Below are 18,085 nucleotides of genomic sequence, written 5' to 3' on the forward strand. Positions count from 1 at the left end.
GGAGACATGACTGATGAGCAGAGAAAATGCTATTTTAGGGCCAGGAATGTCTGCATTGTTCATTCTGGACCTTATTTTGAAATTGTCATTTTTTACTTTTCGTGAAATTGGCCAAATTGCAAATTTCTGACCACATTATTATGTAGTTGAAATCTGTAAATGGGCAGTTTCTTGTACTCAATCGATAGAAAAAATTGAGTTCTAAAGAAATAGCTATGAGTTTGGACTGGAACAATGGAATTAGCCGAAAATAGGGCTCAAAGTGGGTGAAATCGCCAATTTGCAAACAGCGCCGAGGTCGCTAACTTCACGAGAGCATAATTCAGTCAGTTTTCCATCAAATTGAGTTTTTTTTTGGTGTCATTACAATCGGGAAAAGATTCTCTATCATTTCATAAGAATTTTTTTTTTTTAAATTTTGCAACACCAGGAGACGCCTCAGGATTGGGGGTTGCGACAGTCAAAGGGTTAATGTGTGTACTTTTAGTTCATTCACGTACTTTTGTAAGAGTTTGTAAAACTTTCCTCCCAATATTTTTTATTATAATAATTACCTCAATACAAATACTCTTACATTGCATACAAGTTAGTACAGAATAAAACAGCAACACTCCCATTCTGATGCAACGCCATTTTTAGAGTGAAGATATTATCAAAGTGCTAAACCCACAAGGGTCATGAATGGCTATATATAGAGTGAAGGCATATGAAAGAATGTTTTTCTAGAGTTATCCTCCAGTATTTGACCAGAGAAAACTTAATTCTTCCGATACTACCTACACAGCCGCTTCGTAAACATTCATTTAGGTCAACTTTTAGTCTGAATATGTATCATGTTTATATGCCATGTAACTTGTTTCTTGTATAATTGAGGAAAATCTAGATGGATTAATGAAAATATCTATATTAATGTAAAATAAGACATTTAATGTGCCCAAGAGTGATTAATACTACATAGTATTGGCATCATGAGTACACACTTAGCTATTTTAATGTGTACCTGCACACCAGCACAAAGTATATTTTGGTACAGGTACACAATTATAATTATCAGAGTACAGTACATAAAATATGCAATAACTTTAAAACACTTGAAATTTTGGAATGTTTCCAGACATATAATAGATGCGGTCACAAAGAATGTAAACAAATCGAGTGGGGCACAAAGACCACTTGCCGTATAGCAAATTTTGGTCACAATTTGACGTTGCCGTATTAGCGGAATGCCGTAAAGCGGGGCCCTACTGTATCAGCAAAAACCAAACATTTTGATACTTTGAACTCAATTTCAAGCTACTTTCAGCCCTGAAACTTTTCTACCTTTCTGTAATATACTATTCATTTGTCAAATACCAAGAAAGCAAGAAGCAACCATAACCATCCGAAAATACACCACAAAGTCGCTATTTTAACCCTTTCAGGGTCCGTCCCGTAGATCTACGGCTTTACGTTCAGGGTCCAAACCGTAGATCTACGCCATGAGCTCAGCTCACTCTGATAAACTGTGAGTGGTACATTTGGGCCTAGATATGAGAGAATACATCTATGTGGTATGTGTGCACCACATAAAACAGATCCTGCAGCACACTGTGCATAATGAGAGAAAAAAAATGAAATCATGATTTTTCGATTAAAACAGCAACTTTGCAGTGTTTTTTCGTATGTTTTTTATAGTTGTATTTGCGATTTCTTGGTCTCATTTGATAGAATGGAAGACATATTACAGAAATAGAGATGATTTTGATTGGTTTTAGCATTGGAAATGGCTTGAAACTGAGCTCAAAGTAGCGGAAATGTTAAATTTTTGCCGATATTCAAGAGTAAACAAACGACCTCACACGTCTAATACACATCAGCTGGTGGGTCTAATATACATTCACAAATATGGTGATGATATTTATACAATTATTACAGTATTGCATAACAGTAAATCTTCTATTTTTTGGTGTGAATAAAAATTCATTATGTGAATAAAAAATCAAGATGGAATTTATTTGTAAAGCCTCAAAACATAACTAATGAACAGAGGAAATGTTAGTTTAGTGCCAGGAATGCCTACATTGTTCATTCTGGACCCTATTTTGAAATTGGAATATTTTGAACTTTGTGTTAAATTGGCCAAATTAACAATTTCCGATCACTTTATTTTGTAGTTGAAACAGTTGACGTGGCGATTTCTTGTGCTCAATCGACAGAATAGAAGTAATACTAGTGAAATAGCTAAGAATTTGGTTGATTGGAATAATGTAATTGGCCTAAAATAGGAGTAAAAGTCGGCAAAATCGCCGATTCGTAAATATCGCTGACACATCAAAATTCGCGAGAGCATAATTTCGTCAATTTTCCACCAATTTTCGTACTTTTTGTTTTATTACGTTCACAAAAAGATTCTCTACGATTTCATAAGAAAAAATAACAAATTTTTTTTTTGAAATATCTTGGACACTGGTGCGTGACTCCAGATTTGGGCCTTGGACCCTGAAAGGGTTAATTAAACCAAGTAGTATTTTCCCCATGCACTGAATGGGGGCAGGATTTTTTTTTAGTATGATGCATTCACTGCATTGACCCATTCTCATGTCTAGACCCAAATTTACTCACTATTTATCTGAGTGAACTAGAGCTCATCACTTACTACAGCAGAAATTGAAAGGGGTTAACCATGATGCACTGAACTCCCCTGGCCTTGGCTTTTCTTCTTTCAAAGGTAGAGACTAGAAGATAGTCGTGCTGAAGTGGGACCAAGTCAACCAGGTCCTAAATGATGTGAACTGGGAAGATATCCTAAGCAACACTGATCCAAACCAATGTCTAATAAATTAACTGGCACCAGAGGTATGCTTGAGGCATATTCCTTTAAGAAAAAGGAAGAGATGTAAACACCACTATATCTAATACAAAGGGAGGCACTGGTCAGAAATAGCAAACGTCAAACTTAAGCTAAAGGATCTTGCAGGAATTAAGAAATCCAGTAAGAACTAAAAGCCATAAATGAAATTTAAAAACCAAAATATTTCTTTTCTTATGCCAAGTCAAGAACATCCAGTACTGGGCCCCTACTTAGACAAGATGGGTCCTACAGAAATGACAGCAAAAAAATGAGTGAGCTACTCTAGTCCCAATGACTTTAGCGAGCCGCTAACCAGAGTCAAAGACCTAAACAAATTTTTGAGAGAATTTCGTAGACAAACCTATTCGATATTATCCTGATGCCAAATGACTTTGAAAAGGCAATGTCATACCCATGCACTCTGCCCCAGGCCTAGACTCTGGGAACCATTTTCATCAAGAACTGAAAACCATTATCATGTGCTTTTAACATATGGAGGGGAAGCATGGACAGGCGGCGTCATTCCACAGATGCTAAAAACACACCAATAGCACTAACATCCCACATCATAAAAAATCTTTAAAAGGGTTCTTGGAGCAAGATCACTTTTAAACCATACCACGGGAGGGGGTAGAACCCGCGATCAGTCTCAAAACTCCAGACAGTCGCGTTAGCCACTGGACCAGCTAGCCACAATAAGATTCGTCCAACTAGGTATATCTACACCATAGGAAGGTTAGCCTAGGCACCACCGACCACAAATGCAAGTTTTTTACAGAAATCTCCAGCTAGCGTGGCCATGACGAACTCTAGCTCAAGTCCCCTCAAAGCCATTAACATGGTGGTATGGTTTGTTTGCAATCGTGTCCTTACAATTTTGTGAGTCAAGATCACTTATCTAGATACCCATCAGTTACACAACCCAGGGTGCAACATGGGTTTAGAGCAGGTTGCTCCTCCCTGTCCCAACTACTGGACCACTATGACTAGGTCCTGGATGCTCTAGAAGACAATGCATATATAGTATACACAGATTTTGCAAAAGCCATGACCATGGTGTAAAAGCACAAAATGCAAGATAAAGGAATAACAGGAAAAGCTGGTAGATGGATCTATAATTTCCTAACAAATGGAACACAAAGTAGTAGTAAACAGTAAAGTCTAAGGCAGCTACTAAGGAAAGCACTGATCCACAAGGCAAAGTACTCGCTCCCATCCTGTTCTTCATCCTCATATCTGGCAAACAGGGATGTAAGCCACAGCACCATGTCTTCCTTTGCACATGACACCCAAATTTAAGTGTCCTCCACTGAAGACACTGCAAGACTCCAGGCAGACATCTACCAAATCTTTAAATGGGCAGCTGAAAACAATACGATGTTCGATGAGAAATTTCAATTACTCCAATATGGGAAAACATGAGGAAATTAACTATCGGAGTATAAAACAAATTCCAACACCACAATAGAGCAAAAAACTAATGTAAGATCTGGGAGTGATAATGTCAGAGGATCTCACTTTCAAAGACCACAACATTGTATCAATTGCCTCTGCTAGAAATGACAGGATGGATAATGAGAATCTTCAAAACTAGGGATGCCAAGCCCATGATGACACTTCAGGTGGCTTGTTCTATCTAGGCTGGAATATTGCTGCACACAAACGGCACCTTTCAAGACGGGCAAAATTGTTGTCCTAGAAAATGTAGAGAACCTTAACGGCACACAACTGCGATAAAATGCCTCAATTGCGCGCCACTAGCATAACACATTAAGTGTCAGAGGCCTAAGATTGTTCAACTGCCTCCCAGCATAGACCCTTGGCTGTCAAGAAAGCACTGGACAGACTACCTGTAGAAGTTAGTTCCTGACCAGCTGGGTAGTGGTTCATACGTCTGGTTGCATGCAGCCAACAGTAACAGCCTGGTTGATCACTCACGAAATCTTAACGACACTATTGCAAACAAACCATACTACGGGTGGGATTGAACCTGCAGTCAGTCTCAAAACGCCAGAGTTTTGAGACTGACCGCAGGTTCAATCCCGCCCATGGTATGGTTTGGTTGATCAGGTCCTGAGCCACCATGAGAGTCACAGACTGGGCTGCAGGGGCACTGACCCTCAAATCCCACTCCAGGTAAAAAAAAAAATATTGGCAGGCAACAAATTTGAAGGAACAAAAACATTATGCGTACTAGTACATTGGACAATCTTGAGTTGCATACACGTACATTGGGCTCTTCAGTGTGAATGGAAACTAATGCACTTATATTACTGCTAACTGAAACATTACTGTACTGCATTCAGACAGTTCTACATCCAGTTAAAAAGTCTCATGGTTTACTTTTACCAGGATTAGGAACTGAACATTTGTCCAAATTGGGCAGAATCTGCCAGTAACCAATTAAAGGTCCTGCAGTGCTTTGTGTCCAACAGAATCTGAAGACTTCAAGTCTGCTATTACCTCAGTCTGGGGAACAATACTTAACCCTTTGAGGGTTTTGGCCATACTAGTACAGCTTACAACCCAGGGTTTTTGATGTACTAGTACGCCTAAATTCTAGCGCCCTCAAATCTAGTGGGAGAAAGCTGGTAGGCCTACATATGAAAGAATGGGTCTATGTGGTCAGTGTGCACAGTAAAAAAAATCCTGCAGCACAGTGCATAATGAGAAAAAATGGTTTTTGGAATAAAACAGACACTGCACTGTATTTTCGTATGGTATCCATTGTTGTATTCTAGTTTTCTTGGTCTCATTTTATAGAATGGAAGACATTACAGAAATTGAGATGATTTTGACTGGCTTTACAATGAAAAGTACCTTGAAATTGAGCTCAAAGTAGCTGAAATGTTCAATTTTTACCCAAGTTCAAAAGTAAACAAATCATGCCAAGTGTCCAATACACATCAACTGATGAGTAATATTCTTTCACAACTACGCTGATATTATTTATACCATTTTTACACTAATGCAGTAGTCTGCATAACAGTAAATCTTCTATTTTTTGTAATAAAAACAAAGTGGAATGCCAAAGAAATATAAGAGGGCCCTGGGGATGCGACTAACGAAGAGAACTTAGTTATTTTAGTGCCAGGAATGCGTTTATTCTGGACCCTATTCAGAAATTGGCATCTTGAAATTTGGGTGAAATTGGCAAAATTGCTAAATTCTGACCACTTCATTGGATAGTTGAAATCGGTAAATGGGTGGTTTCTTGTACTCATTCGATACAAAAAAATAGTTCTAGCGAAATAGTTATGATTTTTGTCGACTAGTACATTGGAATTGGCCAAAAATAGAGCTCAAAGTGGGCAAAATCACCGCTGCGTAAACATCGTCGAGACAGCTAACTTCACGAGAGCATAATTCCGTAAGTTTTCCATCAAATTTCATACTCTTGGTGTCATTATGATCGGGAAGAGATTCTCTTTTCATAAGAAAAAAAACTTTAAATTTGGCTGACCCTTAGAACAAGTCTCAGAGGGCCTGTCGACCCTCAAAGGGTTAACTGACATTAATGCAGTTTACTATTTATATTTAAAGGTACATTCAATTTAGTTCATCTAAAATACTGCCTTAAAACAATCCTATTTTATATCTCCTCAAAATTATTAATTCCAATAAAGCATACCTTTTTCAAGCGTTAATAGTGTCAAGTCTACATTAATGGAAGTAAATACTAGGTAAGTATTGTCACCTCATTCAGGTATGCTTCCATTCACATGCTAAAACAAAACTAAGGAACTACCAAATATTTACATTGCCAACCTCACAGGTTGCTAATTTGTTTATACATAGTTGAAAACTAATTACCACTTTTTTACATAAATTTTATATGTACCTTAACCATGTAGTTCCTGACTGAAATTAGTCTTCTTAAATGGAGAGTTCAGTAAAAGCACACAATTCTTGGAGGATTACAACATAGTAAATTACCTAGGATAACTAAACTTCTCCAATGAGGTTAATGAAATGCTTAACTTCAGCAGCACATTGATACTTTCGGTGCCTATCCTGTTATATAACGGCTCTGAAGCCAGTGTCCCAAAGTATGCCATGAGCTAATCCAAGTTCTGAGTTGTGGTAAATCTGGGCCTCTATACAAGAGAATGGGTCTAAGCGTTCACCACAATCTGCAACAGTGCAGAGGAAAAAAAAAAATTACGGGTATATTCTGTTTCTTGGTGTTTGATAAAACTAATGATATATTTTAGAAATTTTGATGTGTCAGGACTGAAAGTAGCTTGAAATAGTGTCAAAGCAGCAGAAATGTTAGTTTTCTGCCAACATACCAGAGTCCAATTGGTCAGTCTAATACACATTTAGGTATGCACTGACATTACAATAATGCAGTAGTCTGCATAATTCAATTTTTTTTGTATGAATAAAATTTCAAAATGGAAAGTGTAATAAGAGGGGCAGGGAGACGAGACTTGACAAAATTTAGTACCAGGAATGTCCAATTTGTTTATTCTAGACCCTCTTGAAACTTTTCAAAATTTGCATGAAATTGGTTAAATTATCAATTTATGATCACTATTGGGTAGTTGAAATAGGTAAATGGGCAGTTTCTTGTACTCAATTGAACAAAGGAATACTAGCGGAATAGCAGTTTGGTCGACTGGAACAACGGAACTGGCCAAAAATAGGGCACAAAGTGGGGCGAAACTGAAGATTCACAAACCGAGACCATTAACTGCAAGAGCATAATTCTGTAAATTTTCCATCAAATTTTGTACACTTTTGGTTTCATTACTTTTAGATTCTCTACCAATTCATGGAAAATTTTGAAAATTTTAAAACTCAGAGCAAGTTAGAGCAGGGGCTGCAACCCTGAAAGGGGGTTAAATTCTAAATACTTGCAACAAAGCAACATCTTTGAATTTTGGTAAAGAATTCTATACTTTCCTAACTTATTGGCAACTAGACTGAATACACTTACAGGCTGATTAATATTACCCACCATTTCCCTTTGGACTAATTAAAACTTTCATGAAACGTTAAAACTAACAAACATTACCAAATGTTGTACATGGCAGTAATTTATTAGATGACATTAGCAATGAAAAATGCATGATTAATTACAAGAGATAAGATTAAAGTAAATGAACAATAAAAGCTTCAAACAAATTCAGCTGAACAAGTTACAAATATTAGCTATACAAATAATTACATTCCTCCTTTTCTGTGGCTTTACTCAGATACTTTGTTCTTTTCTTAGACACTTATGCCAACCTTTACCTTTGAAGAGGTAGTTTTTCTAGAGCCCAGCCACTGGTCAGGTTAGTCTTGATATTGCCAAGAGTATTCCACTTACTGTTGTGTTGGTAACCAAGATTTGACTACCTATAGCAAGTACTACAAAACTGTTCCCTTCCTGTGTCCAACTCACTGATTCCCAACCTTGACAATTTACAGCAAAATGCTTTCAATTCCTGGCTGAAAATTTATATTTTTTTTATCAATGTTAAAGACACTGAAGTAAGGACTTCCTGCATTGTAAACTACCTAAAACTATTACCGACTTGCATGTTGGGGCAACAGCATTCAGCAAATCACTGCATTTTCAAATTTTATCCAGTACAGTATAATCAACTGGTGGCCTGGGGCTAACGCTCTCACTTCACACGGCAAGGGTCTGGGTTCGATTCCCAGCCAGAGTAGAAACATTGGGCGTGTTTCTTTACACCTGTTTATGTTCCATCATTAAAGTGGGTACCTGGGTGTTAGTAGACTAGTGGGGGTTGCATCCTTGGACACTGACCTAATTTGCCCGAAATGCTGAGCATAACACGGGGCTTTCTACATAGTATGTCATTGATGTCAGCTAAGCCTGTATACCATGTACATGTACTTGTAGTAAATAAAGATATTAATGCCTACATCAGTGAGCTATATAGGCAGGTCTGACTTTCTTAAATACTGCAGTTATCCAACAAATGAATTTAATTAATCACTTAGATACTATAATCTAAGTTAATAAATTTATCATGGATACTACATTTACACAATTTAGTCATACATTGATTTACAGTGCACATTTGTAAATTTAAATATTAAATATTTCAACAATCCTCGTTTGGCAATTTATACAGTATAGCAAGTTATATAGGTTCTAGAGCACTGCAGGTCTACTGGGTCTTGCATATGCTCATACCAAGGGTCTTCAGCACAGCTTTGAGGGTGTCAAATTACAGGAGTTAATCACAAGTGCACTTCACTAGTTTCACTAATTTACAACAGACCTTCCCACATCACTTTCAAATTACTGAATGGTTATCTCTGCAGCAAGTGGCCCTGTGTATAATAGCATATTTAGGTTTTAATTAGATTAGTTTTTTTTCAGTAACTAGCAAATTTGCATAAAAAAATTTGGCAGTAGGAAAATAGACTAACAGGTACTATTATGCCAAAAAATTTAAATTGAAACTTGTACTAGTGGGACTGCTAAGCTTATGAACATAGGTAAATCTTGCACTTGCCTTTGTTCTAGCATACAATGATAATCTTTCCTTTCCAACCTAAGTAGTCTAGTCTCCAACCAGGCCTTGGTAAAATCTACAAACCTAGTAACTTCAGAGAACCACTGCAGTTACAGAAATCTTGGTACCAAGTTAAATCTTGTGAAAATTTAATGGTCATGGTAACTTCACTCATTTATTCCAATGTTTGCTATTGATTACCCTAGATTAATTTAACAAAAATGTATTAGCAGTCAACTTTTTTTCCCTGCTTCCAATCTTTTAGATATAGTTCCAATTTTATATTAGTGAAAAGTATGCCACTTTCTCAATGCAAACAACTAAACCTAGAATTGCCCAAGCAAGCAAACTATCCAGCCTTTGTGTACGAATGGTATATCCAGCCTTTGCATACTTTAAACATACTTCATCACTCAAAATAGTTGGGTTGCTAAACCAAGTCACCCAACTTAAGAGAAAAATAGGTTAGTACTTGCCAGCAAGTTCAAATATTAACATTCACCAGTATGAAAATGTCACCCCAACAGACCTGATTTCTGACATTTTTAGGATTAAATCTAGTGCTACACTTTACATGTAAGCAACCTTCACAACTAACCCACAGTCTACTGGTCTATCAAGTACAAGAATCAAGATTACTCCGAGGAGCACTGCAGGAGGCCTACTGGCCCTTGCTATGCAGGTACAACTCTCACCCACTTGTCTAATGTATTTTTTAAAGCTACCCAAGGCTCTCACTTATGTCTACTTTGGAATCTGTTCCATTCATCCACAACCATTACCAAACCAGTGCTTTCCTGTAACCATTCTAAATCAATTTTCCAACCTATTAGTCCTTTATTAGATATTTTTAGCACATTCATATCCTTTATTCATGCATTTCATTTACACATTGCAATTTTATCTCACCAATGCTACACCTTTCTAGAAATGAAGTACAAAGACCATGAAAAATGCAGTAAAATGAAATCCTTAACATTGTTTTGCCCACAATGGACCTTATCAAGTCAAACTATATAAAGCCCATTGTGTGGGCAAAAGGTTGTAAATAATTGCATTACACCGTATGTTGCTTTCCACCTTTCCCGAGAGCTGTGCCCTCTATCATCTCCGTCAAGATTTCCAATACACGAGATCAACTTTGTCTTAAAACTTTTCCAGCACATTTATGTCCACTAATAGTGGCATAACCTACACAAGACTAAGAACATTAAGCTGAAGTATAATCTGAGGACTTCATTCCTTATATCAAGCTAAGAATTCTATTAGCTTTACTGACAGGCACTTTACTATATCAAGAGTTCTGATGAACTTACTAGGTATGAGAGGACTGACAGCTGACCCCTGCAGCAGGCCTACAGGACCATGCTTGGTCCAAATTACACACCCATCTATTCATAGTTCAATTAAAGCTCCCCAAAGTTAAAGTTTGTTCTACTCTTCTTCCTAAATTTAGCTATGTCCAACTTTAATCAATTACCGTGAAGTGTACATAGGACTTCCAGCAATGGATTGACCCTCCAGGGTCAAGGATGGAGCACTAATGCATACTACTGGCCCATGCTAGGCATGGGCAACTCCCATCCATAAAACTAAAGAAGGCACAATACTGTGACAAAACCTATACCGAGGAAACAATTTTGGTTAAACTTGGGACCTTAGTCATGTGACTAGTTAATGGTTCAAATGTCAAATTGCAGTAAGTCCTAAATACATTACCTGTTTACAATATTTTTTAAAGCTAGCCAAATTTTTTTACTTGCACATTATGGGGTGTTTCACTCATCCACTACTGCCAAACCAGTACTTTTCTAAAGTTATCAGTTGCATGGCTTTGATTAGAATAGACAAGGTCTGGGTTTCAGAAGGCCAGTTTATTATCCTTGCATTAACCCTTTGAGGGTTTTCGTCGTACTAGTACGTCTTACGCGTAGGGGTTTTTGACGTACTAGTACTCATACATTCTAGCGGCCTCAAATCTAGTGGGAGAAAGCTGGTAGGCCTTCATATGAAAGAATGGGTCTATGTGGTCAGTGTGCACAGTCTAAAAAAAATCCTGCAGCACACAGTGCATAACGAGAAAAAAAAAACTTTGACCATTTTTTTTGAATAAATCAGCGACTTTGCAGTGTATTTTCGTATTGTATTTATTGTTGTATTCTAGTTTTCTTGGTCTCATTTTATAGAATGGAAGACATATTACAGAAATAGAGATGATTTTGACTGGTTTTACAAAGAAAGGTGCCTTGAAATTGAGCTCAAAGTAGCAGAAATGTTCGATTTTTACCAAACTTCAAAAGTAAACAAATCGTGCCAAGCGTGCAATACACGTCAACTGGTGAGTCTAATATTCTTTCACAAGTGCACCAATAATATTTATACCATTTTTTACACTAATGCAGTAGTCTGCATAACAGTAAATCTTATATTTTTTGTGAAAATAAAAATTCAAAGTGGAAAGCAAAAGAATATAAGAGGGGCCTTGAGACGTGAATAATGACTAGAGGAAATGTCATTTTAGTGCCAGGAATGTCTTGTTTATTCTGGACCCTATTTGGAAATTGGCATCTTTTGAAATTTGTGTGAAATTGGCAAAATTGCTAAATTCTGACCACTGTACTGGATAGTTGAATTTCATAAATGAGTGGTTTCTTGTACCCATTCGATAGAAAAAATGGAGTTCTAGCGAAATATTCATGTTTTTTGTCGACTAGGACAGTGAAATTGGCCGAAAATGGGGCTCAAAGTGGGCAAAATCGCCGATGCGTAAACATCGCCGAGACCGCTAACTTTGTGAGAGCATAATTCCGTAAGTTTTCTATCAAATTTCAAACTTTTGGTGTCTTTATGATCGGGAAAAGATTCTCTATCTTTTCATAAGAGAAATTTTTTTTTTTTTTTTTTTTTTAAATTTGGCCGACCCTGAGAACGAGTTTCGGAGAGGGCCTGTCGACCCTCAAAGGGTTAAAAACACCCATCAAATTATCATTTGCAGACATCAAATCAGCATCCAAGTCAACAAGAGAATATGCACAACATGGCAAGGTTTCCAAATGAGAGGTGGAGAACATGACATTCAATGGCATCCAGTTCCAGCTGCTTAGACGAGGAAAATTAACTAAAGGGACAAAACCCAAGATGATCAGCAAAATGCAAGGGACATTTGGAAGACCCAGAAGTAATTGTCAATTGACCTTTCAAAAGTTTCTGCAGCCAGGATGATTGATAGACAACTTTCAAAACTACAGAACCAGTGCCTAAGGTGACACTTAAAATCTACTGTGCTCATTTAGAATGAAGTTGTGTTGATGGTCCCATTCAAGGCAGATCAGCCTGAAAAGGATTTAAATTACTGGGAATGCCTGTTCTAAATATGTACTCACTGGAGCAAAGGAAAGGTACACTAAATGGAAAAGTACTCCAGAGTCTAATCTGCACAATCTCTTAACATACTTTAGAGATGGTTGTGCAAAACACGTCCCGTGAAAAATCAGGGGCACTGTGGGAACAAGAGAACGCAAGTTGCTGGCCCCAGATTATGAAACGCCTTACTAGAAGATAGCTGCTGTGACAAGGGCAAAAAGTCTTAAAGATGAAACTAAGTATCTCCACCAGATGCCATATTAACTAGGCTCTGATGAATGTGGACCAGCAGGCTGCCAATAACAGCCTGGTCCAAAGTCAGAATTAAACTCTTGGAACTCAAAGGTACGAGCTATTAGGCCTGCTGTTATGGTCAAAGTACTGTATAGCATTTTCCACAAAAAAAAAAAAAGTAATTTTATTACACAACCAGACCATTTACTATGCAACTCAAATACTTAGGCTATAACATACAATAACAGCCAGTGACTTCAGATAGCACTAAGGCACCAACTGGGAGTTACCTACTGATGAGCGAGCCTCCACCAGGGATTCCCCCCTCTGACCTCCCACGGAGGACAGCTACCAGGTCATTGCAATAGGTAAATAAAATTGTTAAAGTGAAACAAGGCTCAAACCAACAAGGGAATCTTGTGTATCTACCAGGCCATGGCAACAAGCAATCTTTCCTATTAGCAAAATATTTTAGAGAGAAGAATGCTAAACCCTTACATCATACAGCACCTGAAGAGGTAACTGGGTTCAATCCAAGGAAAAGGAGGCACTTAGTCAAAACGTCTAAGAAACCAAGGCACTGCACATTTATCAAAATTTGATGACCTACATATATTGCAGCTGTTTACCCATTTTTAATAAATATCCTGAGGCACCCTACAAGCATATTTTATATTTATATGAAAGTTTTGCACCCACAAGGGGAATGGAAGGCACCCACAAGAGGTCAAAGCACCCAGGGAATGGAAGGCACCCCACAAGGGGTCAAAGCACCCAGGGAATGGAAGAATCTGGTTTGATGAACAATTGCCTCAATGCTGAACAAAATTCCAGTCACCAGTATCAAGGGCCTTTTGATGGTTCCACTGGCAGTTCCCAGTATATGCGACTAGTCATTTAAATACACTAGCTAGCCAGCCACCCATCCCTCCCCCCCACGATAAAATACACTCCCTCACTTCAGGTCATCCTTCAACCTAGAAAGTGATTAACACATTCTTTGGGGTTTCACTGGTTAAATACTCCACAACTGAGATGGCAACCTCCAGTCATAGGAATGGGCTCTTATCCTTACCTTACAGAGGGTCTCAATGGGGGCAAGTTTGGGAGACGTACCTGGCCATTGATCAAAGGTTCCTCAGTCTGAGGAACCTTTGGTGGTAAGCAGCAGTCAACTTTGGTGGCAAGGAGCAGTCAATTTTGACAACACTGCATGAATGAGTCTGGCAAATTAACAGCAATTCTAAGTATGCTATTACAGTTAACGTTATTGGGGACATTTTTCTAGGGTTCCCTGGCTGGGCTTTGGGCAAGTCAACACCGAGGAACCAACAAAATCAGGTCCTCAGTGACAACTCAAATACTTTCCTTCATCTGATGGCCTGCTTTGTATAATCCAATGACTTGTGCAACTGTCTAGACGTACTCCTGCCCATTTTGTTTAGTCAAATAACTCTGCACTGAATATGCAGGAGACCAGAAATTTGTCTGGTATACAAGCTTAGAAAAGTCAGGAATCTGGACATACTAAGAATTGTTAGGTCACAATCAAATCCTACCAGGGTAGGATATTTTCCATTAATTAAAGTATGCCAGCTATACTAAATATCCGAATGTTATATAACAGTTACCCTTTATGTAATTGGGCCTACGACCTGGATATCATGCTATCAGACTAAATTCGACTTACAATTGCAAGACCAAATTGGGAAAATTACGGTTCATCTTCATAGTTAAAAAAAAAAAAGCCAACCTGTCTAGGCCCTACAACTTACTTTATGGAAAGCCACTACTGGCTATACATTATTTCACTTAGATCAGCAATAACTAACCAAATCAAGAACTATTTTGGGATACAAGATAACCGAGCATTTTGCCTAAATACTTTTGTTCAAACCTTTCATGTATAAAACGATAACCAGAGGTGTAATTCAACTGGCAGAAATGACACCAGCCACAGGATGGAATGGATAATTTGTCCATTTTCATACACAACAGCAATACTGATCAGATTGGCGTATACTATGCATTAATTACTCACCAAGTCGCATTTCCTAGTTTATTATGAAGTACCTGACTAAATATTGCTTGGGAGATTGCTCCTGAAGTTCACAAACAGTTAATCGGTGCTTTATACTTTGTGTAAATTTATATCAAATTTCTGTTGCTGAAAACTGTATGGCACCTAACACGCTTATTGCTATTCAACAGCAACTTCAATTAAAAATTTTAAAAGTACATTTGGCAAAACTGCAGTAGGTCAGTAGGACTAGTGCTGTGAGACATCACAATTTAAATTGTGATTAACAGCTAGTCTAATTATACTTCCACAATGATCAACAGGGCCAAGACTCCAATCAGTGACTTCCCTACAGGAAGACTTCCCACAAGTAAAATTTGGACCAAAACGTAAAAATCTAAATTATGTTGCTAAATAATTTACCACAGAAACTCAAGTATTTAAGCAGATACCTCAACATAAATCTACAGAACACCATGGATGGTTAATAACCCAGTATAACCCAGGCAATTCAAGCCGTGGCTTATTTTCAGTCGAGTCCTCATAAGGTGTACAGAAGGTAACCCAATACTACAGCAGATAAATACTAAGTTAAACGGGTGTAACACCCAGAACACGCCTATTAGACCATCCAGTGAAAACATCAAAACTTCACTAATATAATCTTTGGGTGGTTCCTTAATGCCAGTGAAGAACTTAACATTAATTTGAACTATATTCTTTTAATTAAATTTGAGCACTTCCCCTCCTGCAGGAGCAGCACCACTACAACCTTACACAACCACCAGGAATTATCCGCCCGGGAATCGAACCTAGGTTGTCCTGGTTGCGAGCTGAAGAGATTCCTGGAAGTAAGGGGCGTTCCTTGATGGTCATAGTAACCTAAAAAAAAAAAAATATACCAAGTGCAGTGTGAAAGTGTAGGTTACACAGCGTACGTGTAGTGAAGGTGAGTCAGGTGTAGTTATGGCGGCCGCTACACCCACGCTGCCTACACCACTACACCTACACATATACCCCACCTATCTTTAAACCTCAAACTACTTTACAAGGAAGTTATTATTAATGGAGTTAAGACGCTAAAGTTAAATCTTAGGATAGTGGAGAAAAGTGGACGACACTTGTCTAGCCGGCTGGCTGCAGCCACACCTACCTTATATAAGCCACAAACTAACACTACTCTATGAGTATCTTACACCCAGCACCCTCACACACGCTCCACCAGCACCACACACTCACTCTACACTCACCTTGGTTATAAAATAGGTGCTATATACACAAATATAAAGTATATCCCCGGGTAGGCAGAGCGACCCTCTCACTAGCACAGCTTCTTGACGACTGGAAGGTTCTGCTGGGGCAGCCACGGGGCCGCCCACCACCCTCCACGGTCTCCACAAACACAACTATAATACTACAACAATAAAACATCAATAATAAACCATAAAGCAACAATTATAAACCAAACTATATTTTATAATTGATTAAAAAACCACCACTTTCTCCTAGTGACAATGCTTTATTTTTAAATAATGTAATTTACCCATTTACTAATCTCAATTCTTCACTGATCAATACATAGATCAATTTTTATATGGGAATGTTTTAAATCAAAGACATTAGTGTATCATTATATACTTTTACTCTAGATTATATGCATATAAAGTTATTGATAAAGTAAGCGGTGTTAAACGAGGATGTAAGTGCGCATGCGCCTCACTGCCCGCCAGGTTCATTTTAAAAATGTGTAGTTTTATCTTACATATTTAACTACTCCATCATTCTGTATATATTATTATATAATTTTTGTCTATACCAGTACTTTGTATATACTATTATCTTATGTATGTTTCTATATGTTGCTATATTACGTCTGAATGTGTCTTAATTGTATTTATTATTTATCTTATATTTTTATCTTATATACTGTTGATGACAGTGTACAAGTGTTGATGACAGTGTACAAGTGTTGATGACAGTGTACAAGTGTTGATGACAGTGTACAAGTGTTGATGACAGTGTACAAGTGTTGATGACAGTGTACAAGTGTTGATGGTAGTACACAAGTGTTGATGACAGTGTACAAGTGTTGGTGATAGTACACAAGTGTTGATGACAGTGTACAAGTGTTGATGACAGTGTACAAGCGTTGATGATTGTGTACAAGTGTTGATGACAGTGTACAAGTGTTGATGATAGTACACAAGTGTTGATGACAGTGTACAAGTGTTGATGATAGTACACAAGTGTTGATGACAGTGTACAAGTGTTGATGATAGTACACAAGTGTTGATGACAGTGTACAAGTGTTGATGATAGTACACAAGTGTTGATGACAGTGTACAAGTGTTGATGACAGTGTACAAGTGTTGATGGTAGTGTACAAGTGTTGATGACAGTGTACAAGTGTTGATGATAGTACACAAGTGTTGATGACAGTGTACAAGTGTTGATGACAGTGTACAAGTGTTGATGATAGTGTACAAGTGTTGATGACAGTGTACAAGTGTTGATGATAGTACACAAGTGTTGATGACAGTGTACAAGTGTTGATGACAGTGTACAAGTGTTGATGATAGTACACAAGTGTTGATGACAGTGTACAAGCGTTGATGACAGTGTACAAGTGTTGATGATAGTACACAAGTGTTGATGACAGTGTACAAGCGTTGATGACAGTGTACAAGCGTTGATGACAGTGTACAAGTGTTGATGATAGTACACAAGCGTTGATGACAGTGTACAAGTGTTGATGACAGTGTACAAGTGTTGATGATAGTACACAAGTGTTGATGACAGTGTACAAGCGTTGATGACAGTGTACAAGCGTTGATGACAGTGTACAAGTGTTGATGATAGTACACAAGTGTTGATGACAGTGTACAAGCGTTGATGACAGTGTACAAGCGTTGATGACAGTGTACAAGTGTTGATGACAGTGTACAAGTGTTGATGATAGTGTACAAGTGTTGATGACAGTGTACAAGTGTTGATGACAGTGTACAAGTGTTGATGACAGTGTACAAGTGTTGATGACAGTGTACAAGTGTTGATGACAGTGTACAAGTGTTGATGACAGTGTACAAGTGTTGATGACAGTGTACAAGTGTTGATGACAGTGTACAAGTGTTGATGATAGTGTACAAGTGTTGATGA

At 37.9% G+C, this 18,085-nt stretch overlaps 1 protein-coding gene across 2 annotated transcripts in view; it reads right to left on the bottom strand.

Moving 5' to 3' along the window:
- Nucleotides 1–16,331, bottom strand: part of 14-3-3zeta (tyrosine 3-monooxygenase/tryptophan 5-monooxygenase activation protein zeta) — a 141,637-nt gene extending 125,306 nt beyond the window's left edge. For both annotated transcript variants that reach the window (XM_053786943.2, XM_053786942.2), the window contains exon 1: nucleotides 16,180–16,331. The gene's annotated coding sequence lies outside the window, so the exon portion shown is untranslated. The remainder of the gene's footprint in view (nucleotides 1–16,179) is intronic.
- Nucleotides 16,332–18,085: the final 1,754 nt, after the last annotated feature.

This window comes from Cherax quadricarinatus, chromosome 41, assembly GCF_038502225.1.
Source record: "Cherax quadricarinatus isolate ZL_2023a chromosome 41, ASM3850222v1, whole genome shotgun sequence".
NCBI classification, from domain to species: Eukaryota; Metazoa; Arthropoda; class Malacostraca; order Decapoda; family Parastacidae; genus Cherax; species Cherax quadricarinatus.